At 48.9% G+C, this 22,348-nt stretch overlaps 4 non-coding genes and 1 pseudogene across 4 annotated transcripts; 2 read left to right on the top strand and 3 right to left on the bottom strand.

Annotated features, from left to right (window-relative positions):
• The first annotated feature begins 3,502 nt into the window (after positions 1-3,502).
• LOC120375817 overlaps positions 3,503-22,348 on the top strand; it is a 171,331-nt pseudogene continuing 152,485 nt past the window's right edge.
• Positions 11,393-11,464, top strand: TRNAG-UCC. Its single transcript has one exon. It is a non-coding gene; the product is annotated as a tRNA-Gly (tRNA).
• On the bottom strand, positions 14,699-14,771 carry TRNAK-UUU. Its single transcript has one exon. It is a non-coding gene; the product is annotated as a tRNA-Lys (tRNA).
• TRNAA-UGC lies at positions 15,986-16,056 on the bottom strand. The gene has a single exon. It is a non-coding gene; the product is annotated as a tRNA-Ala (tRNA).
• Positions 17,605-17,678, bottom strand: TRNAT-CGU. The gene has a single exon. It is a non-coding gene; the product is annotated as a tRNA-Thr (tRNA).

Below are 22,348 nucleotides of genomic sequence, written 5' to 3'. Positions count from 1 at the left end.
GGTCTTGGGAGAAGACGGTTAGGGGACAACGATCGGGGGGCTTAGATAGGGGGTGGGATCCCAAGAGGGTTCTGGGGGGGGGTTAGTGGTGGGGAGGGTCTCTGGAGGGGGAGGTCGGGGGACAAGGAGCAGGGGGGGTTGGATGAGTCGGCAGTTCTGAGGGGGGCAGTCGGGGCGGGAAGTGGGTGGGGTCAGGTAGGGGCGGGACCAGGCTGTTTGGGGAGGCACAGCCTTCCCTACCCGGCCCTCCATACAATTTTGCAACCCCGATGTGACCCTCTGGCCAAAAAGTTTGCCCACCCCGATCTAAGTTAACAAGCTGAAATGGATTGAAAGCAAATGTTCTCTCACCATCTGCTGAGACAGGCTGGTTTTCCATTCAGCCAGGACTCCCCCTAACCCGCCCCTGCCGCCCAAGTTCAGGTCTTCAGAAGTTGTCATGAGCAGAGGGAAAGGAGAGAGAGAGAGTCTCATGCATTTTCCTCACATCTCTTTACAATTCAGTCCTTTGTACTAGAAACAAATCCAGTTCTCAGCTGAGTCATGGTGACAGGCTCTCGTAGATATGAGCTTCAAGTGGTCCCTGCGATGGAATGTAAATGTCTTCTTCACACCTTCCCCCTGCCGCAGAGTGGCTATTTGTCCAGCTGTTTGCCTTGCTGTCTCCGAGAAACTGATCTTCCCCAGAATTGTAACTTTTTCAGTAATATCATACAGTAAAATCTCATAACTTTAGATACAGTGTTACACATTTTAGAGGATAATATTCAGTAGATTATGTGTTTTCAAAATGCCATTCTGTGTACAAAATTGATCATAATTTTCTAGAAGAGTGAACCTAGGGGTACAGACTGACACAGTGTCTGTCTGTGTGTGTTCCCAGCAGATATGTGGGTATTTCAATACATCATAAGAACAGTGTTCAGCATCTTCAAGGACTGGGGGAGCTGGTCCTGGGAATTCACTGCTTTACCAAGTGTGACACTGTATGGAATTGTGAGACATTTTATGTTATTTTTTTTATTATCAATACCAATTTGATACAATTGAAATGACTCGTGCTAGATATGCCATGACAGGTGTCAGTGAAAATGTTATGCTTTTCCAAGTATGAGAATTTTGTTTCTATGTTTGTATCAGCTTTGTATTGTGAGTTATAGATTTGTAGAGTAGATCTGTATTTCCAGACTTGTGCAGTGTTTCTGGGTGAGACATATTGGCATCAGCTGTACAGTGAGACCATGGAAAGGATCAAGGGCAGGGGTGGGCAAACTTTTTAGCCCGACAGCCACATTGGGGTCCCCAAACACCCTGGACCCTCCCCCTATCCGCCCCCTCCCACTTACCGCCCCGTCTGCCCCCCTCAGAATCCCCGAGCAATCCAACCCCCCCTTCTCCTTGTCCCGTAAGCGCCTCCAGAGACCCCCCCCAACTGCCCTCCCAGGACCTCACCCCCTACCCAACCCCGCTGCTATCTGTCCCCTGACTGCCCTGACCTCTATCCACCCCCCTGCCCACTGACAGACCCTTGGGACTCCCACACCTATCCAGCCCCCGTCCTCCCAGAACCTCCGCCCCATCCAACTGTCCCCTGACTGCCCCCCGGGACTCCCTGCCCCTTATCCAACGCCCCCACCTCCTTACCATGCTGCTCAGAGCAGCGTGTCTGGCAGCCACGTGGACCACGCAGAGCCAGACACACTGCCCTGCAGGAGCGCACAGCCCCGCCCCACAGGAGCGCTGCCCGCGCGGTGGCGTGGCTATGGGGGAGGGGCTAGCCTCCCCAGCCAGGAGCCCAGGGACCGGGCAGGACGGTCCTGTGAGCTGGATGTGGCCCGTGGGCCGTAATTTGCCCATCCCTGATCAAGGGCATAAACCTATTGAGTCAGCAAGACAAGCAGGGGTATGTCTGTGTGCCGAGACTTCCGAGGCTTTTCCATGCCCTGTGCTGTGAAGCTTGTGTTTGGGGCACAGGTAGTACAAGCCACATGGCAAAAGGAATATAAAGGGCAGCTGCATCATCTCCATTTTGTCTTCAATCCCTCTTCCTACCTCTGGAGCAACTTCTCTACAAATTGAAGCCTGGAACAAAGGACTGAAAGACCCATCGAACTTGTGGATGTGTTCCAGACGGACTTTCAAGCCAGCAGCTCAACAATACTGCTAATAACCTGATATATAGATTTTGGAATGCATCTCACTGCTTTTCCATTTAACAACTTTTTTTGTGTCGTGTCCTGTCTTGTCTTTCCATGCTAAAGGATTGGCTGGCAGTGTGGTCTTTTGGGTAAGATCCAAACCTATAGTGATCTTGTAATGTGGCTGACCTTTTGGGGTCAGAAAAACATTTTGTATATGAGCAGAGTTTTTAAATAACCTCTCACTGTACTGGACCTAGGTGCTGATTGGGAGTCGGAGAACTGGAATGCAATAAGGGGGCCATGTGATTTCTTTTTTCAGCTTCTCGATAACCCGTGTGTGGGATCAGAAGCACAGTTTGTGACTGGTCGTTGAGTTTAACTTCAGTGTTAACCACCAGTTTTGGGAGCATCTGCTCTCCCTTTTTCATCCTGCCCTGACCCTGGCATTTTCAGTGTGGACTGCCCCAGGCACACCCGTCACACTAAGCACTGAAGTTAAATTAATAGAATGTTTTTTATGACAAAGTTATGAAATCAAGTGACCTCCTTTGTTTTCTTTCATCTGAGCAGGGTTTCCAGTTTCCCAACCTGATGTGGTCTCCCAGCTGGAACAAGGGGAAGAGCCATGGGTCCCAGACCTCCAGGGTTCAGAGGAAAGAGAGATCCTGAGAGCTCCCTGCACAGGTGAGGAAATATTAAACCAACTCAGAATCTGTAAGTGCCTGAAGGAAACATCTGGGATGCCCTACAATGCCCTTGGAAGGTCTCTCAGTTCAGTATTGTCCCTAGCAGGGGTCGTATCCTGAGGGTAAATATAGCTCATGGCTTCCTGTAGACACTAGCAGACACCAGGCAGTAGCTTCCTCCCTTCCCCCTGTGAATTTGGATGGGATGTGAAGCCTGAATTGATCCCCTCCTCTCTCCTGTTTGGGGAAGAACTTGGGGAGTTCAGTTCCTGATTTTTATTTGACTTCTCCAGTACTTGTATTGGTTTGGCCTTCCCCTTTCCATCCCTGTTTGAGGTTTCTGTCTCTATCACAGCAGGTGACGCAATGGTATGTGAGAAAGAGGAACAGAATTCTCAGCAGGAAAATGTTGAGCAAGTGGATAAACACAGAGCGTTATCGCAAAGATCAAAAAGGAATGTGTCCTGGAGTCATAAGCAGGAAAAATCCTATGACATTCAGCACAGACCAGAAGGAGAGCAGGGAAACCAGCCAGGGGAGAAAGTGGGTAAATGTATTTCCTGTCAGGAAACTCAGAAGGACCTCAAGGAAACCACAACACAACAGGAAATCCTCAGCAGAAAGAGAAAAAATACATGCAGTGAGTTTGGGGAAAACGTATGTGATTACTCCATCCTTATAAAGCATCACAGAATCCACACAGGGAAGAGGCCCTATGAATGCACTGAGTGTGGAAAATGCTTCCCTAGCAGCTCAGCCCTTTCTCAACATCAGAGAATTCACACAGGGGAGAGGCCCTATGAATGCTGTGAGTGTGGAAAATGCTTCACTGACAGCTCATCCCTTTCTCGACATCAGAGAATCCACACAGGGGAGAGGCCCTATGAATGCAGTGAGTGTGGAAAATGCTTCACTAGGAGCTCAGACCTTTCTCAACATCAGAGAATCCACACAGGGGAGAGGCCCTATGAATGCAGTGAGTGTGGGGAAAGCTTCACTCACAGCTCAGTCCTTATTAGACACCAGAGAATCCACACAGAGAAGAGGCCCTATGAATGCAGTGAGTGTGGCAAAAACTTCACTAGCAGCTCAAACCTTCTTACCCATCAGAGAATCCACACAGGGGAGAGGCCCTATGAATGCAGTGAGTGTGGAAAATGCTTCACTAGGAGCTCAGACCTTTCTCAACATCAGAGAATCCACACAGGGGAGAGGCCCTATGAATGCAGTGAGTGTGGGAAAACCTTCAGTCGCAGTTCACACCTTATTAGGCATCAAAGAATCCACACAGGGAAGAGGCCCTATGAATGCAGTGAGTGTGGAAAATGCTTCACTAGGAGCTCAGACCTTATTAGACATCAGAGAATCCAGACAGGAAGAGGCCCTATGAATGCAGTGAGTGTGGAAAATGCTTCACTAGGAGCTCAGACCTTCTTACCCATCAGAGAATCCACACAGGGGAGAGGCCCTATGAATGCAGTGAGTGTGGAAAATGCTTCACTAGGAGCTCAGACCTTATTAAACATCAGAGAATCCACACAGGGGAGAGGCCCTATGAATGCAGTGAGTGTGGGAAAACCTTCAATTGCAGCTCAGACCTTATTAGGCATCAGAGAATCCACACAGGGGAGAGGCCCTATGAATGCAGTGAGTGCGGGAAAAACCTTCTGTGGGCACTTAGCCCATGTTAGTCATCAGAGAATCTGCAAGGGAGATCAACAACATAAACACCTCTAGGGCTATCAATACTTTTTTTTCTCTAATAATTTTCCTGATTCCCACATAGTAACTTTTAAAGCTGTTTGAACTGTTTGCAGCATGGTTATCCCTCAGTTTGACCAGAGGAGTGGCCCATTTTTGCCTTTTGCAGTTTGCCCTGTTTTGAGGTGGACCCATTTGTCCTTTCTATCAACTCCATTATCCCATGAGTAATTCTAGTGTGCCCTTCCTATCAGGAACCAGGAGCATCACTTTTATACTATTCTTCCTATTTCAAAGTTATTGTTAGTCACCAGTGATACAGATTGTATCATTGCCACTTGTTCTCACGTTGCTCTGGGTTGTGCTGAAGAGCAGATATAATGGGAATTTTTCAAATTATAGTTAAATGAAGAGGAGCAGGGGCAGGAAAAAAAGTGTAATTTCAGCCTCTGAGCCACTGGAAGGAGATGGGGAGACGCAGAGATTCCCTCCTTCCCCATCACTGCAGAACTGTTACCTTTTGTCTGAGCCATGCAGAGGTTATCATCATCACATTCTATCCTTTCACTTCTCAAAGTGTCCTGTGAGGAACAGTTCTTAGCTGTCTGTGCTTGGAGATGATGCTTTGACTTCTTTAATCCTATATCAGAGTCGCTCTGACTGGAGATGAAAGTGTCAAAGACCTGGAAGGGGAATTCAAATGGATCCCAAACACAGTGTGATCATTGGGAGTTTAAATCCCAGGTTCCATCTATTGGTAAAGCCACTTCTGGCAAGGTGTGAGTGGTTTTGTCCCAAATTATAGCAATGCTCAGATACTAAAAATTTTGTAAATAACATAACTGGCTATTGAGACAGTGCTGAGTGAAGTATGTTTGAATGGATCAGAGGAGAATGTGATGGGAGAATCTCTTGTCCTGATTCTGAATAATCAGATGTAACCTGCTCTGGAATTTCACTTCACACTTTCATTGCCATGTATTCTAGCTCTCTGTGATGTGGGTTTCTATCTTTCCTGAAGGCTGTTTGGTCACTCAATTGGATAGTAGTTCAGTTTGATAGGATGTAGTGCAGATTTATTGGAGAATTTAAGACAAATGACTATTTGCTAAAGTCATCATTTCTCACTTCAGCTTTGCTTTTTCCCCATCCCTGCATGATGATATGGAGAAAGGTTGAGGTGCAGTTCTGTCAGCATTAGAGAACTCTCCAATTTACTGGACAGGCTAACAAAGAAACAGCAGTGATTTAAAATCTCTACTCAGAAATTGTGAACAACAGCAGAACCCCAACTAACTGAAGGAAGTGCATATGATCACAGTGTAGTTCAATTGTTTAAGTCAATATTGTCCCAGATGTTCTGGGGAGAAAATTCCATGCTAAGTGATTTTTGAACTAGGCACAATGCCCATGTATTTGGTTCCAAAGCCTTTGTAACCCAGGCCCTACAGAAGTTCTTTCCTAGCTAATCTTATTGTATCGGAGATGCTGCCCTTCATGATGCAGATGTTGAGGAAATAGAAGTGGAGTTTTGTTGAATTTATCCTTTGTAGGTGCTTTAAATGTATATCGAATCAAATCCGTTTTGGAAATCTAATAGCTGCAGAAAAATAGCTATTTTTGAATAGAAACTCCAACTCTGATCACTAATGAAGATTGTGATCCAGCCCTGTATCCAGTCCCTTGCCTGGAACTGTGCCACCAAATTATAGAAAAGCTGGGCATGTTTTGGTAAGCCTCCATGTTTTGGTAAGCCTCACTAACACTGCTGAGATTTGGAGTGGTTTTGTAAAGGATTCTACTTTGGAGAAGTGTAAATTTACCTAACCAAGACCAAGGATTTGGAAAGAGCTGGGGCTGAAAGAGTCCACATCCAGTTCTTGGTTTCCATCCTAGTAAAGGAAGGTATGGTGACCAATGACCCAAGGAAAATTGTTTGTACAACTCCACTTCCTAGTTCAGTGTCACTGATTACAGTTCCAAAGGATGCCAGGTTACACTGAGAACAATCATCCTTCACCATTTGGATCCAAAGAGAGAGAGCTTCAAAGGACATTCCTTTCCCGTGGATCCCAAACTGGCTGCCTGATTGGGTAACAAGGACTTCAAGGCTGTAGAAATGATGGTAACCAATGAGGCAATGAATGTATCAGGCTCCAATTTCAGACTTCTGGATACTCGCATGTTGAGTTCTGATTCTATGGTTTTGTGTCTGATGCTCTGGCTACACAATAAAGCTGATGTTGGTGCAGCTGCACCAATGTAGCTGCGCTGCTGTAGCGCTGCTATTACAGACGCTTTCAGCCAATGGGAGAGATTTCTCTCATCGGACTTGATTAGTCCAACCCTCGCAAGCGGCAGTGGCTCTTTTGGCAGGAGAAGTTCTGCTGCTGATGTATCGCTATCTACACAGGGGGTTAGGGCTGTGTAACTACATTGCTCAGTGGTGTGGATTTTTCACACATCGGAGTAATATAGTTAACCGATAAATGTCTTTAGTGTAGACCAGACAGTTCTCTCTTGTGTTTTATGCATTTACATCACTTCTCCTCTATCTTCTCTCACTTTGAAAGCTTAAAAGTGTGACACGAGAGGTATTTTTCCTCATGATGCAAAGATTCCCACATAGGAGACCCCTTCCACCAACACATACTGCAGAAGATCCTGAGATATATGAACTCACAGAAGTGGTTGGGACAAACCACAACTTGAGCCAAGGTTCAGTTGTTGGCAATGGGCATTAGAAGAAAACTAACTTATATGATAAGAATTTGTGATCTTTGAATATGTTTTTATCATCTATTAAAATGAGATTATTGGTGAAGTTATTGGTTAAAGAAGAAGAGACTAAATGTGTGATAATCTGAAGTATTTTGGAAAACTGAAAGTTGGTTTTTTTTGTTTTGTTTTGTTAGTCGTACAGGAAATGATGGCTAATCTTGAAAAGATAATTGGATTTAATTTACCCCCTGTAGTATAAAGAGTTCCTGTAGAAAACCTCACTCCAAAGGTTGGTGTGGGAGAATGTGTGAGAGAAAGTGTGTATAAGAGAATATTGGCCCAGTATAGATTTTAGTATTTTCTGTTTTCAAATAGAATTTATTTTGTTTAGTTTCTAAGTCAATTTCTATTCAAAGGAAAGCTACTCGAGGTGACAAGTTGTATAAGTTTTACCCACTTAGACTGTAAGGGTCTTCCCCACTTCTCTAATTTGCAAAGGAAAGGCCTGACATCTGTCACAGGGTGTGTCCAGCAGGTAGGACAGCTGCACTCATCAACCATCAATATAAAGAATAAGACTGAAATCCATTGCCTTTCAGGTCAATAAGCCAGCTAAAGGCTGGTCGATGTAGAAAAGCTCTGTTGGCAGAGCCACATCTCTCAGGGGTGTGAAAAGTCCTCTGCACTGAGAGAAGTAGTTAATGTGACCTGAGCCCCAGTGTAGACAGTGTTAGGTTGTCAGAAGAATATTTCCAGTGTTCGAAGTGTAGACACAGCCTTAACATCAATTCCAATTTTGACCCATCTCCTATGTGTGTGAGTTACTCGTATGGAGGGCTGAGCCAGCTGTCCGATCACCCGGTTCCTCAACTGTAGCTACAGCTCTGAGTGCCCATGAATGCAAAGACTGAGAGAAATGGAGAGTTCCAGCCATTGTCATTTTAGTATCTTATTGTTCCTCTCTCTGTTTTTTGTGCTGGCCTTTCTGTTCTATCAGGGGGTGACGGTATAGCTCAGTGCATCTGTGACAAAAGCTCATTGGTGCCAATTGGCAAAGGGGGTCACTGTTCTTCACAAGCAACTCCTGTGTCAGACCTGAAAAACTCCCCACACCTAATACACTGCTTTTATGATAGTTATCCAGGAAGCATAGCAGTGAGATCTCTACTGAAAGCTTGTAAATTATTGATACTCCTACTCACTGCGAGAGGTGTGTCCAAGTCATAGTTAAGGGGTAATGTAAGTACATGGAAAATTATGCCCATATGGTATTGTTGTGAAAGTGAGTCACCCCAATCATAGGTCTTGTTGGGGACGGCCCATTCCAGTGGGAGGGAATTGGCACCTCTCCCTTGCTAGCCAGTTATGTGATGTATTGCTCCATTGTCAGCCTTTGCACCAACCGAGAAAAGCCAATAGAAAACCATCAAAGACAAATTATAGACATCGAAACCCTGTGGAAGTGACAAGGACAATATGAGAATGAGTAGATCGTCCTTTCTGTGAATATAAAGACAAAAGACTGATTCAGTTCATAACAGGGTGGAGAAAAACACTCTGGGTCCATTCACCAAGGAGATTCCTAATGACCAGTGATGCTTCATGAAAGGCAGGGCCATGGCGCCTAGGGACTAGCAATCAGTGAAATTGACTGACGTGTGAGGTGAGAATCTACTTAGATAGGAAAGGTAACTATTAAGAAGTGTAGGTTACATTTTCTGATTTTGTTTAGTTGGTAACAGTTGGTTTCCATCACTCACATTTGTTTGTTTAAATCTCTATCGGTTGTTAAATAAATTTCTGCTTGTTTGATAACTATACTCAAGTGCTGTGTGAGATACAGTAGCAGTGGTCCACAGTAAAACTAGTAACCTGGGATCTACCATTGCTTTGGGCAGAGAGAATCTGGGATTTGTCTGAGTATCTGGTGATCTGGGCTGGACCCCAGAGGGAGACACATTGAAGGAACTCAGGGGTTAGGGTGGCTGCTGTAGCTCAGAGGAGGGTTCTTGAGTTCCTGAAGGGCTGGGTGAGTTTGGTCACTAACATCCAGCTGCCAAATGCAAAACTCCCTCTTCCTAGTGGCAGGTGGCAACAAGGAAACTCACAGCCCTCTGCTCCCTGAGAAGGGTCACAATATGTATCTATGTTGATTCACCTGTCAAATTCACACAAGGAAAGCTCCCTATAGCATAAAACTCTGCCATATGAAATCATGGAACATGTGCTCTTCACTCTGTGAAAGCACGTAAAGAATCCAAGCGCTGGAGGACAGGGTTTGGGTCCAGAGTGACCTAGACAAATTGGAGGATTGGGCCAAAAGAAATCTGAGGAGGTTCAACAAGGAGAAGTGCAGAGTCCTGCACTTAGGAAAGAAGAATCCCGTGCAGTGCTACAGCCTGGGGACCGACTGGCTAAGCAGCAGTTCTTCAGAAAAGGACCTGGGGATTACAGTGGATGAGAAGCTGGATATGAGTCAACGGTCCCCTTGTTGCCAAGAAGGCTAACAGCAGATTGGGCTGCGTTAGTAGAAGCATTGCCAGCAGATTGAGGGAAGTGTGTTCATTTCAAACCTGCAGCTTATTCATTTCATTTGGTGACCCCTACTAGTTCTTGTGTTATGAGAAGGAGTAAATAATACTCCCTTCCTTGGTCCTTTAGAAGATATTATGTGACCCCCCCTCCTCCTTATGTCTCATGTTTTGGGACCAACATGGATACACCACCACATAAACAACAAGGTTCAAAGTCAATGCAGATGGGAGAAGCATCTTGTGTTTCATTCCTTATGTCCTAGTCCCATCGTGTGGCCATTTCCTTTTCTTCCTTTCTGTCAAAAGCTTTGGTGTTTTGCACAGAAACATTATTTCCCCAGGAGAGACCCAGGAGTGAGGGCTGCATTCCTGTGCCAAACAGTCACTGGAAGGGGGCAGACAAAAGCCTTTAGGATGAGGCATCCGTCACTGTCAAAAAATCATCTTCCTCCTGTGGTTCCGCGGGCAGCAGGAGCAGCCACAGCTCGGTGGCCCCCGGTAGCAGCACTCCTGGGGTGGCCGGAGCAGCAGCAGGCCCCCTGGGGCTCCCCCCGGAGCAGCAGCTGGAGTGGCCGCAGGTTTGCAGGGCTTCTCCCCTGGTAGCTGGTGCTCATTATCCATCAAATAAATCAAAACACTTCCCCCTGCAAGTGGATTTAGCCCAGGACCCTCAGAGTCAGCAGCTCTTACACCCCCCACTGAGCTCTCTGGTCAGGTGCCCTAGCGCCGGAAGCCTCCTGTTTAGATCCTCAAATAGCATTTTTGCACTGGGGGGGGGGGCTGAAATTTTTGACTGGACATTGCAGCTCCACCGTTATTTTATTGAATTGCTTCAAAATAGCAAGTCAAGAAAGTCTCCTAAGTGCCAGGCTCTCTGCCATGGAAACAGCTGCCCCTGCTCTCCAGGAGTCTGTGCGTTCCACCCAACAAAGTACAAACCTCTGCACTGAAGGGGGGTCAGACAGTGACGGTAACACAAATCTTCTGACTATTAACCCAAGTCCCTTCCTTTAACCCAGGACGTGCCAGTCAACTGTGAGCCATGGTGTTATCTTCATCTTAAAATACCTCTCAGGACATTGAACAGAGGACGTGAACCCCCCTCCCCCAAATGGCTCCCTGTTGAGACGTTGTACTGTACCTGCCCCTGGCGACTGTCTGGTTTTATATCCTTAGAGCTTTTTCTCTTCAAACCCCTTATCCCAATCTATGGGCCACCGCCACATTTCAGAGTTTAGAATTTACTCTCTTCACCCACATATGGCACTTTCCATGTGGATTAGACAAAGTGAGTGGGGGAAGCTCCCTGGCTAATGAAAACCGATGCCTTGGGTGAGGCCTGAACTCATAACCCCAGCAGTGTGCCTCCCTCACTAGTCAGGTGTGCCCCTGCAGGTGCTTCATAGACAAGCTTGGGAAGTAGGGTAGTTACCTGTGTCTGTGATTAACCACTTTGGTGATCTAACTGAGAGGCTGATGGTCCAAACCCAGGTGAAGGTAGAGGTAGGTTTTTTTAGTGATGAGACTCCAGTACATTTTAATAGGCAGTAAAACGCCTCAATTCTGGTCTAGCCTCATTGGGCAAGCATAAGTGGTCTTTTTGCCAGCTGCATTGGTGGTATAGTGGTGAGCATAGCTGCCTTCCAAGCAGTTGACCTGCGTTCGATTCCCAGCCAATGCAGGGATGTGATGTTTTCTCTGCTGAGAATGGGTTTAATTTCAGTCACATTGTATCAGTTTAACAATGGGAGGAGAGAATCAATGTCCTGCAGGTCATTAAACACCCAGTGGAGGAAGAAAGGGGCGGGACTATACAATGAGCAGGTGGAGTTATCCTGGTATTACAATGTTTGGTTTATTTATTTTTTTTCCCTTTACTTCCCTCTCCCTTTTAGACTCAGAGCCTTTAAGATCAGAAGGGACCAATGTGATCATCTAGTCCGACCTGCTGCACCTTGCAGGCCAAAAGACCCACCCACCCACTCCTGCAATAGACCCGGGAGGGGAGGCAGCTCTGTGCACTGCCCCTACCCCAGGCAGCACATGGAGGCCCTCTGCTCCCCTCCCCCCATGGGTGTGCAGAGATGTGCCAGCAGCACTGAGGTGGCTCCCTGCCCACTCTGCCTCCGTCCCTCCATGCCACTCCCAGAAATGGCCGGCATGTCCCAGCATCCCCTGGGCTGGGGGGAGAGTCTCCATGCGCTGCCCCTGCCCTGAGTACCAACTCTGCAGCTCCCATTGGCCAGGTACTGCAGCCAATGGGAGCTCTGGGGGCAGCGCCTGCAGGCAGCGGCACACGGAGACCCCCTGGCCCCGCCCACCTAGGAGCTGCTGCCAGAGGGTTGTGTGTACGGGTCAATTTGGGAGCTGCACTGCCCGGGGTAAGCACCACCCCTCCTCTACCCCAAGCCCCTCCCCCAGCGCAGAGCCCGCACCACGCACCCAAACTTCCTCCCAGAGCTTTGCTTGTCTTCCTTTCACCCAGAACCATCCTTCTTCTCCTGGGCTGCAAGTAGCCACCCCTGGGAAGCCAAGAGGCAGGCACAGGATTCTACCTCCCAGCAGCCAATCGCACCTCCCCAGGCTTTGCAGAACGAATGGTGACGCTCTACTAACCCCACTTAGCCGCACTGAGGCACTTAGCTTCTGCCCTGCCTTCCTCAGCTCGACTTTCCTCTTTTGCCCCATACCCGCCTCACTTCCTCCTTTGGCAAGTCACACAGAAGAGCTGGCCGCCATAGGCCAATCTCCAAGGGCAGAGGAGACCAAGCCACAAGGCTTCAAAAGGTGCCTGGCCCAGATCCTCTAGCTTTCCCCTGCTGATGCTAAGGCTTTTTCTCAGCTCATTTCACTACCCTCTGCCATGCAGGGGTTGGGGTTATCGCAGGTGTTACCCGAAATTGGGCCAGCTAGTCAGCGTAGGGAGCACTAATGACCCACCAGAGTTTGGCAGAAAGCAGCACGTTTATTATATTGATAGCTAAGCTCAAACGAAGGGGGGCAGGGTGACACACTCACGCTCCCAGGACAGGCACGGCACTGGAGATGTCTGGATTCTGCAAGGTAAGTGTCCCACAGTGCAGCTATGGATGGTGCGATGAAGGTAAGTCTTCCTGAGGCACAATGAAATGCAACGCAGAGAACCACTGGCCAGGCGGTCCGGGCAACGGGCATTCACTGGAGGTACAAGCTTGTGAGTGCTCTCCTGAGCACAGGGCCCCTTCCCCTTTTAAGGGCCTGCACCTCATGGCCTGCGACTAGAGATGACTTGGCTGCATCTGGTTGGTCACACTCCAGCTTGGGCAGTGTCCATGCTCTGGATGTGTGATCGCTGCCTAATTAGCGTCCCAGACACCTTGTCTACCTGGGAGCTCTTCGGCTCTTCAACCAGCCCATTCATCCCACCAGCATTCCAGGAGGGAGCAGGAGGGGGAAAGCCACTTCACAGGCATTCAGAGAGGGAGAGGAGACAAAAGTGGGAGCAGGGGAAGTATAATAGACCTTTTGAGCATAGAAATCACTGCTGCTCCTACAACCGCAGGGAATAGGCCAGTAGGAGCTGGGAAAATTAAGCCAGCATGTTTCTGCTTGGTTTTGAACCAGGGACCTTTTGCATGTTAGGTAAACGTGATAACCACTACACTACAGAAACTCTGTCCCAGTACCTTGCTCCTCCCTTCATAAGACCATAAGAATGGCCATATTGGGTCAGACCAAAGGTCCATCCAACCCTGCATCCTATCTGCCAACAGTGGCCAATGCCAGCTGCCCCAGAGGGACTGAACCTAACAGGTAATGAGCAAGTGATTTCTCTCCTGACATCCATCTCCACCCTCTAACAAACAGAGGTTAAGGACACCATTCCTTACCCATCCTGGCTAATAGCCATTCATGAACTTAACCTCCATTCATTTATCTGCAAAAAGAACAAGGAGTACTTGTGGCACCTTAGAAACTAACAAATTTATTTGAGCATAAGCTTTCCTGGGCTAAAACCAACTTCATTGGATGCATGCAGCGGAAAATACAGCAGGAAGATATAGATTATCTATCTATCTATATACATACATACATACATACACACACACACACACACACACAGAGAGAGAGAGAAGATGCAAAATTGGTTGTTGCCATACACACTATAACGAGAGTGATCAGTTAAGGTGAGCTATTATCAGCAGGAGAAAAAAAACCTTTTGTAGTGGCTTTCATGGCCTTTGAGAAAGCAAGACAGAGCCTTGGAAGGCCCAGCAGGATTTGTGGCACAGGAATTGTTCTCAGATTCCACTGAGACTTCAACTCAGAGTGCAGGATTCAAAGTCCTGAGTGCTGGCCCTTACACCATGGGACCAGCAGAGCACCTGTTGATTACTGTAGACTTCCAGCAGGGAGGACTCTGTGGGCAGGGGCGGCTCTAGGCATTTTGCTGCCCCAAGCACGGCAGGCAGGTTGCCTTCGGCGGCTTGCCTGCGGGAGGTCCGCCGAAGTCGCAGGACCAGCGGACCCTTTGCAGGCATGCCGCCGAAGGCAGCCTGCCTGCCGCCCTCGCGGCGACCGGTAGAGCGCCCCCTGTGGCTTGCTGTCCCAAGCACGCGCTTGGTGTGCTGGGGCCTGGAGCCACCCCTGTCTGTGGGGACAATTTTTTCTGGCAGGGAGGACTCAGTGGGAAGATGCCTCTCTGGCCAGCCCTGCATTTGCTCAGAAAGTCAGCACCCAGCACTTTGCTGCAGGCCCAGAGGCCTTTCTTCCTCCAGACTGTGAGGCCAGTGGACAGGTGAGGCAGTAGCACCTTCAGTCCCAGGCAGTAAAGGGCCCTTCCTAGGAAAGGCCATGTCCTGAAAAGGAAAAACTAAAGTGAAGGAGAGTCCTTCTAAAAATCCTTGGGGATGTCACAGGGGGGAAAGTGTTTCTTTGCCTGACTAGGGACTTGAACCCTGGATCCTCAGATTAAAAGTCTGATGCTCTGCCAACTGAGCCAGCCAGGCTCACGTTTTAAAGAGGCAAATTTCATGCAGAAGAGAAACTAGTCAAGAAAAATGAGGGCAGGAAACAATACAGAAAACCTGCTACTCTTGTTCTCTTAGCAGTCCTAGCCCCAGCCTGCTCCTCCATCTGGTGCCTTGAGGCCTTATTCTTTTTTTCGTTAAATATCAAATCCAGGAGAAAACACAGTTATACAAAGCAAAACGAAATCACAAACAGAAATGTCATTGGAAATACAGAAATAAAAAAGGAAAATGCAGTTCCCATCACTTTATCATGTCTGGGCAATTCCTGTATCAAGAGCACCCGCTAAGGGCCCTGTGTGCTTACGAGAAACCTCGAGGAACTCATACCACAACCTGAACATGAAACTCAACTGCTGCCAGGTGCTGCAGTAAAACCCTTTCCCTGCTGTGACGTTGCACTCCATAGGATTTTATGAAAATATGCTAATGAGTGTGAATATAAAGTGACTGGACAATGCTTCATGCAAAAGGTCTCTTGTGAGGTATCATTACACAGCTTATAATCTACTGTGTGTGTTCATCCTATTTGTATGAACCAATCATTCTTGGATCTGAAACTAGAAATATGAACTATAACTCTGAGGTCCTGTTGTAATGATGCAAAGTGTGGGCCATTAACAATGGTTTGGACTCTTGATGGCTCCCATTAACCAGGACAATAGACTGTAGTTGGCTCTGTCCTGCACCATCTGTGAGTCAGGCCAGGAAGAATGAAGGCTTGGGGGTCTCACGGGATATGTGACCATGTCACCTGGTACAGGATTCCATCTTAAACCTGGGGCTCTTCCCCAGGTGAGAAACAAAAGATTCCTGCCTTGTACCAAAGCTGTATAAGGGGGTGGAACTGAACAAACATGGCTGCAGTCATGAGACATCCCCTAGCTACCACCTGAACTGGAACAAGGGCTATACCAGGTGAAAAGATTGGGTCCAGACAAGAAATAAGTCTAGTCTTTGCAGACGGGACCTTTCCCTCCAGTGCTGGAGGATTCGCCCTTCTCATCTACCATTGTCCCAAGCAGCACAGCTGGTGGGAATCTTAAATGTACCGAGGTGACTTAGGAGCAGAAACCCCCCCTGACCTTCCATGCAATTGGCACTTGCCCCTCACTGAGCAGGATTAAAATTCCTGCAGGGAGACTGGTGGCCCCATCCTCTGGGGATGAGCAAAGCAACAGGGTGAAAAGAATTGGAGATGCTGGGATTGAACCCAGGGCCTCATACATGCAAAGCATGTGCTCTACCACTGAGCTACATCCCCATATGGGCCATGTGTGCTATAGGTTACACTCAGAGCCCTCCTGTTTCCAAAGCACCTGGTGACCTAAAAGCAGCATGAGGGACACATTCCCTGCTCTGAGGCCAAAATAATACACTGATGATAATAAGAAGTATATAGAAAGATTTTGCAGTCACTATGGGCATAACTATGATGATTGTTTCGTGTTTCACTCTTAATATCTGGCACCACCACTGCCTTTCCCTTTAGTTAACAAAGGGTAAAACTAAACATCACTTCAGATACAAGGGAGTGTGTGTTCATTCCTGTTAGCTACACAGGGGTTTGATGTAGCTGCTTTCAATCCTCTGGTTCTGCCGGGATAAGTAGCATTTCAGGGTGTCACTGAACTGAAGAGAGGAGATCATTTTTTGACAGGTTACGCCTACTCTTAAGGGTGTTTGTCTGGCTGGCAGCCCTGGTTCCCAGGTCTCTCCTGAGGGAAGAAAGTTTCTGTGCAAAATACTAAAACTTTTAACAGAGAGGAGGTAAAGGCCATGGCAACATGATGGGGCCAGTATGTACCACAACATGGTTCTTCTATGTGGGATGACTCTGAACACTGACTGAGCTCCACTCCCTTGGATTTGAAGAGATGTTTAGTTGTGCACCTGGGAACATATAAGGCTGAAGCAATTTTATGGATGGTGACAGTACGATTGAAGGGTTATTTAATGTTGTAAAAATTGTAAAAACACTGAGCTTAAACTGGAACTGCCTGTTAGTAAAGGCTGGTTTCCCCACCTCAGTTCCATAAGCTCTGCTAGAAACACCCTGGCTTCTCTCCTGCCTCGGTGGGAACAGCAGGGAATCGTCCCCTGCTGCCCTTGGCTCCAGGCTGGTTTCTCTGGGGAGGGGACGTGGAATTGATTTGTTTGCTGTTGAGAAGGGAGCCAGGCCAGTTCTCAGGGAACGAGAACTCCCAGCATCTTCCCAGCCCAGCCCAGGCTGCTGCCCTGTCCCAGCCTCTGTTCCCCTGGGGGCCCTGCGTGTTTGACTCTAGAGCAGGCCGGGAGCAGCAGCTGAGGCAGAGGACAGCCTGGGCCAGGCAGATAAAAAGGAGTTTAGCAAGCAAAAAACGTAAAATGGCAGGGGAGTATTACCTTGGACTCAATGGCATTTCTCCATTGGTCTGTCTGCTCTGGGGCAGGGACAATAACACGTCCTGCTGCATTCGTTATTTCAAAGGGCAGTTTAGGATTTTCATTCTCACACATGGTGCACAAAGCAGGACTCAACCTTTGGCGTAAACTAAACGAGCTGCCCACAGATTCTGGCAGCCACAATGAGCATTTGGGTGAGAGCTCAGACCTGCCCCTGTCCCAGAGGGAGGGGGTCATCTGTGTGGGGACTGGACCACTGACCTACCCGCTCCTAACGCCCAAACGTTCAGTAACTCTGTTATCAGTGCCTGTGAGTGTTATTTAAACCATAAGAAAAACCACACTGGGCTGGACCAAAGGCCCATCTAGCTCTGAACCTTGTTTTCTGACAGTAGCCAATAGCAGGTGCCCCAACAACCAGTCAACAAGGCACCACTGGGAGTTGAACCCAGGATCTCCTGTTTACGAAACAGATGCTTTAGCCAGCTAAGCCATGGTGCCTGTGGGTAATTAAAATACAGTGTCTGCCCACACCTGACTCCCTGCCATCGCTACCATCGCCTGACAAGCTTTGCTTGTGTTTGGATTCTGCAAAGCAGAGGAGCAGGTGAGGTTTTCCTTGCAAGGTGTGTGTGTGTGTGTGTGTGTGTGTGTGTGTGTGTGTGTGTGTGTGTGTGTGTGTGTGTGTGTGTGTGTGTGTGTGTCAATCTTTGGCCAGGTCTGCACTACAAAGTTGTTTCATCAGAATTATCTTGCTCAGGTGTGTGAAAAACACACAATGCTCCCTTGGTCGGTAGCTTGTGGCTGGTGCACACACTGCAATGCCACGTCTGGCGACAATACTGCCCTGTTTTGGTGACAAAATAAAACGACTTCGAGGAGAGGGCTAGAGCTTTTTGCAGCAAACTTAAAGTAACACAGTAAATGCTGCTCTTCATTATATCACCATAACTGGCCTTCCCCAGTATCCCACAATGCCCGCCGTGAACTCGCCTGCCCTGCACTCCTGCTACAGAGCGATGGGCCCCTCCCCTTTCATCGCTCTGGGAAGTTCTGACAGCTGAGCCTGCTGCTCTGCTCCGGCAGCCAGGAGCAAATCACTGCCGTGGATGCTGCTCTCTCCCGCCCTGCGAACAGAGAGCCGGGTGGTGGGAACTTCCTGTAGGGGGGCCACTGGCATCCGAACTGTGACACACCTATGACACCCCTTCCCTTGAGGAGGCTCTTACCTTCTAAACAGGGACTTCTGTTTTCTAGTAAAATCACTAAAAGGGAAGGAGAAAACTCAAAAGAGGTTCCTCCTGGCGCTCACGTACATGAACCCGAATACTCTCTCAGTCCTCAAAGAGAGACCTGGAGAAGAAGACTTGCTGAAGCAAAGCCACAGGGGTCTCTGAGGTTTCCCTGGCCCCTCGCCCCTGTCCTGCCTGGCTGATGTCAGCATCTCTCTGTGAGGTCACCACCTCCCCTGCACCTTTGACCAATAGTCTGAGGTCCTGTAAAAGGCCTTTGTGATGTCACTGCCACACCCCTCCCTTGCTGGGCTAATGTCCTGCCCCTGGCCAGGCACTTTGCAGGTTTGAGCTACTCCCTGTGGATCACCCCACTCAAGGAGCGTTCGTTCTAGGCAGCAAGCCGGCTAGACAGGAAAACATCAGACGCTGCTCCCAATGCTACACTCAGTTTTTCAGAAATTATTCGACTTGATGGCCAGAAGAGACCATTAGAGCATCTAATCTGACCTCCTGCATATCACAGGCCTCCTGTATGACACAATAGCTACTTTTGAGGCAAACACATTCCAGAAAGGCACCTAGTCTTCATTAAATGACATCAAGAGATTGTGAATCCACCACTTTCCTTGGTAGCTTGTTCCTGTGGTGAATCATCCTCGCTGTTGAATATTTGTGTCTTCTTTCTAATATGAATTTGTCTCTTTTCACCTTCCAGCCACTGGGTCTTGTTGTGCCTTTCTCTCCTCGATTAAAAAGCCCTTTCATACCCAATCTTTTGTCTCCATTAAGGCCCTTCAATGCTTCAATGAAGTCACCTTTGAATCTTCTTTTGATAAGCTAAACAGGTTGAGCTCATTCAATAGCTCACTAGAAGGCATTTTTCTCCAGCCCTCAGAACATTTGTCATCAGACTCCTGAACTGCAACTGGATGTGGCTCTTGTTCTTCTGCACAACATAGCCCTGGAGAAGAAGGATCTGCAAATGTACATTCGTGTGATACCTTTGTATAATTGATGAAAACATAAACTAGACACTTAGAGGATTGGAACTGATTTCAGCTGATGGACAGCTTTGCTAGGTTTTTATGCATTTGGACAGTGAAATGTTGAGTGTTTCCATTGATATCAAGCACTCCTGTATAGAGGAGCCCCTGAACATAATGGAGAATGGAAATGAAAATGTTTTCCTTTTTTTAAAAAAAAGAAAGAGGGTTATAAGAGAACACGCGGGTTTGAACTGAGGACTACGTGAACTGCAGTCAAGCACTCTAACACTGAGCAATATCCCCATGACAACAGAACTATGGAAGCATGATGTCCAGCACTTTGAAGGACAGACCCTGCTTCATCGAGGTCCTTTGCCATTCCCAGACCACAGGTGGTTTACAAATGGGGTTTGATTAAACTTCTTACATGTGGCAAACACCACAGCTTGCGCACCCACCGATATAGCTTCTCCCACTGACATAGCTGCCACCTCTTGGGAAGTGGATTAACTACACCCCCAGGAAAACTCTCTCCCCTCAGCATAGAGCAGTGGTTCTCAAACTGTGTGTCAGGACCCCAAAGTGGGTCATAACCCTGTTTTAATGGGGTCGCCAGGGCTGACATTAGACTTGTTGGTGCCTGGGGCTGAATCCCTCAAGCTCTGGTTTTGCCCTCCCCTAACTGGGGCAGGGCTCAGGCTTTGCCTCCTCTGCCTGTGCTCAGTGTAGAGGGGCTTGGCGTGTCTTTCTAGGGTCAGGTAGTAAGTTTTTTTGGTTTTTTTTGCAAAAAGGGGTTGCAGTGAAAGGAAGTTTGAGAAACCCTGGCATAGAGCCTCTGAATATGTCTAGACTTGGCTCCCTGTGGCAGATCAGACACTGAAAGTACAGCCATGGAGACACCACGCACCAGCCTGGCCTAGCAGGCAAGAAACAAACCTCCACAGACAAATGCCTGTTGCTTTTTAACCCATCTCCCTAAGCCCCCAGCCACCACCACTTAACAAAGGGGCTTTTCTACACTATGGTTCTGGTCTCACTGAAGGGTCATTTCCAATTGTTTGCTCAGACCAGCATTAGGGAAAATGGTGCCCTGGGCAAAGCTTGTACTTTGGCACTTCCCCACTGCCCCTGGACGATCCCCCCTCCCCCTTTACCGCTAGCTCCTGCACTCCCAGCCCTTGCACCTCCTTCACCCCTAACTCCTGCCCCATCCTGTGCCCCCTTTGCCCTTAACTCCCTGGGCCACCAGCCATTGCCCCTCTCCTGCAGCCCCTTCACATGGCTCCAGTGCTGGGGGCCCTGCACTTGTTCTCCCTTTCCCTGGGCTTTGGCATCACTAGCCCCTGCTTAGCGAGTAGGGTTCAGTGGTTCCCAAAATGTGGGGCATGACTCCTAGGGGGACACAGAGGAACATTCATGGAGTCAATGAAATCAATTGAGCTTCTTCAGTCTCTTGCTGGAGACATTTGCCTTGTTTTTAAAGGCAAAAATCCTGATCTTTCCAATGGGAGCTGCTGCTTCAATGTTCAGTTTGGGGAGGGATTTGGCTGCGCTCAGAGATGTGCCCGCGGGTTACAATCTGTGATCTGAAGGGCCGAACGCAAACAGCGTTTAGATGGGACCATTAGTGCTGCCCCCATGTGGCCAAAGACTAGAACTGACCAGCAGAGTTTACAGCTGGAGCCTAGGACGCTCCAGAACAAACTGGGCACGAAGCCTCTCGCGAGGGACCCTCGCTGTGCAGCAGGAGGCTGAGGGAAGCTGATTGTCAGGGCTCAGGGCAGCTCCCTGCCAGGCTGAGCCGGTGTCTGTGCTAAGCTCGGCATCAATCAGGTGATTCTGGGCAGTTCGGGGTCCCTGGGCTCCCAGAGGAGGGTGAAGCAGGTCACCCCTGGAGCAGGGTAAAGCTGCAGGGTGACAGTGGGGTTGCTGCCCCTGTGAACAGCTGCTGTAGCACCGCCTGGGCAGGACAGGGAGAGCCAGTTATACCCCCCCCCAGCCTGTATCGGGGGATGGGAGCACTCACACCCTGGGGACCCACCCACCAGAGATCTGCTGGGGGGGAGAGTGGCACCCACACACCCAGGATCTTGTGGGGGGGGACAAGGGCATCCACACTCCGGGATCCTCTGCAGAGGGACGGACACCCACACACCCAGGATTCTGTATGGGGGGCAGAGGTACCCGGACAGCTGGGCGGGGAAAGGGGGCACCGAAACAGCCGGGATCTTACCTGGCAGGACAGCGGCGCCTGCAGCTCGACATGAGACGGGGGCGGGGGGAGCAGGCGCATTTCCCAGTTCCAGGCTGTCCCCGTCTGGCCAAGGCACAGAGCTCACAAGCAGAGTTTAAAGCTCCAGCTGCCAAACTGCAAAGCGAACCGGGCTCCGTGGCTGGTGCCTGTGATCCCAGTGCCTGGGGAGGCCGAGGCTGGTGGATCACTTGAGCTCAGGAGTTCTGGGCTGCAGGGGGTTGTGCCGATCAGGTGTCCGCACTAAGTTCAGCATCAATATGGTGATCCTGGGGGAGCTTGGGGTTCCCAGGTTGCCTAAGAAGAGGTGAATTGGCCCAGGTCAGAAACAGAGCAGGTCAAAACTCCTGTGCTGATCAGTAGTGGGATTGTGCCTGTGAATAGACCCTGCAGCGTAGCCTGGGCAAGACAGTGAGACATGGTCTCTTTTTATACAGACACCCCCCGCAGAGCCTGGAGGGGGGATGGGAGCACCCACATGCTGGGGATTCTGACTTGTGGGGGAGGGATGCCCCCCGCCACACGGATCTTGAAAAGAGGAACAGCGACACCCACACACCACAGAGCCTGGATGGGGGCAGGGGAACCACACACGGGAGCTAGTTCATGGGGTGGGGGACACACCCATATGCTCCATTGCACCATTCTTAATGAGAAGAACGGGGGCATCCACACAACACGGATCCTTAACGGGCGGGG

This window comes from Mauremys reevesii, linkage group 12 (assembly GCF_016161935.1).
Source record: "Mauremys reevesii isolate NIE-2019 linkage group 12, ASM1616193v1, whole genome shotgun sequence".
Taxonomy (NCBI): Eukaryota; Metazoa; Chordata; order Testudines; family Geoemydidae; genus Mauremys; species Mauremys reevesii.
The sequence above is the reverse complement of the archived record's forward strand: the minus strand, read 5'-3'. Positions and strand labels throughout refer to the sequence as shown.